Source organism: Bidens hawaiensis, unplaced genomic scaffold (assembly GCF_021521415.1).
Source record: "Bidens hawaiensis isolate Kalapana, Puna unplaced genomic scaffold, B.hawaiensis_p1.1 tig00031885_1, whole genome shotgun sequence".
Lineage (NCBI taxonomy): Eukaryota > Viridiplantae > Streptophyta > Magnoliopsida > Asterales > Asteraceae > Bidens > Bidens hawaiensis.
In genome coordinates this window covers 193,681-195,807 of record NW_027495400.1, presented here as the reverse complement: position 1 = coordinate 195,807, position 2,127 = coordinate 193,681, and positions in this window count along the sequence as shown.

Sequence of the window (2,127 nt, the reverse complement as noted above, 5' to 3'; positions counted from 1 at the left end):
CCATCATAGGTATGCCAATTATCGCCATTAATACTAGTAAGGTTTAAGGTCATACCAGTTTCCCAGACTGACACTTTGTAGATTGACATCCCACTAATAAAGTTAAATGATGCTATAAAAAACAATAGAGCTACCCAAACGAGTGTACTTTGTTTCTTGTTAAGGCATACATGTTCATACCCCTCACACTATCAACATTCCTTTCATTTTAATATTTGCACTAGCAAAAGATGTGCCAGTATATGTCTCTGCCCTCAAATACTAAATATGAGTCAAAACTTAATAAGCTTGCAAGCCACTCTTATCTCCACCCATTACCCGCCGGGCATAAAGACTCAGACTAAGGTTTTGCTGAGGCTTAGGTTTGGGTGCAGATTAGGTATAGTTAGTGACTAAGGTGGATGAAACCCATTTTTACAAATACACAGACAACTAATCAAAAACAAACAATGTAACGATTCCGACGAAACCCGGTATACCCTAACCGGTAGACAATAGTTACGTCATATTTAATGTCGGGTACATGAATTACCATAGTATTTATACGAGAATACATGGTTCACTGTATTGATTGTACGTGAATATATAATTCATCGCATTGAATATGCGATTAATCGATCGATAGTTATTGAAACCCGAACGAATCGAGGGTTCAATTATAGACGAAATATATGATATTTAGTGATGTTACGAAGCATTAATGCTTTAGGATAAGTGAATTAAAGCACAGAAAAAGAATTTCGATTTAATGGTACGTCGGTACATTAAACGAAACCTTTAATACCAAACCGAGCAAGAGACGATCGATCAAGCCGAAAAAGATGCGCGATAATTAATAATATGATGTTTTAAGTTAATAAATGTCATGGTTTAAGTTTTTAAAGTTTTTAAATCGGTTTTATATAAATTTCATTTTTAAGCCGAAAAACGACCGTTTTAGCCTCGTTGTAAGCCGAATTAAACATTTAACCGAAAAACGAACTGAACCAGATTATCCAAAACATTATCCGGATATCCGAAATCCAAACATGTGGCCTAGAATGGAGAGGTGGGTCCCACCCCACCCCCCATGGGTTCCGATCGGTGTTAAGGGGGATAACCCCATTCCCTTATTCTTTTTTCTCATCAAACATTCAACACTATCCATCTTCTCTCCACAATATCAACCAAAAACCGAGAGTTCTAGCAAGAAAAACAAGGTAATGATCAAGTTATGCGCGTGTTCATCTTCGTTTCGTGAGTTTATTTGCAAGAAAATGAGGTTTCAAAGATGAAAACCGATTCTTGCATGATCAAGTGATGTATACGGGTTATACAAGGGATCTTGGTCCAAGAAAGTAGTTAAACGAATCAAAAACGAATTTTTACGGTTAAATCTTTAGTTTTGAAACAATAACCGAAACTATAGTGTAAGAGGCTTGATCGTGAGTGTAACTTGCTTGGTATTGTGGTATGTTGGTTGTAGGTTCTGTGTTTAGTGGTAGATAAGGCGGAAAGACGAGTTTGTAGCTTGTAGTGGCGGAAAGCGAAAGGTATATTCGGTTTATGTTCGGTTTTGGAGATTTGGACAGATTGTGATGTGTTTAGAGTTAGGTCATGAAATTTTACAGAGGTGTTAGATATATGAAAATATGAGTTCTGTGAATATTTGGTAATTTTTGGACAAAGGATGAATATTTGGTGAATTTAATGCTCGGTTTTGGCCAAAAATGGTGAAAAATAGTTAAATATCATGAAAAATTCTGGAAAATTGTAGATAAGCTTTTTATATCATGTATAAGTCACACAAAAAATTTTAGGTCAGTTGGAGAAGTCTAAGTAGGCTTTTCGGTTAAACGAGTTCTAGGGTTTTTTAGATCGGTTTTTGTGAAAAAGGCATGTAAAAGAAGATTTTGGTTCTGGAAAAATTACAGGGGACTATGTGGATGGCAGGGGACATCCAGGAAAAATTTGGGATTTTTCTAAGATCGTTTGGTATTTACGACATATTTAGTGTTTAAATGGTGTTTAAAAATAGATAAATAAATTATAAATATAGAAATTAATTCTGGAAATATTTTTATAAAATTCCCCACTGTCAAAATGTGATTTTTGCAAAATTTCAAGATCCGAGATTAAACGGATAAT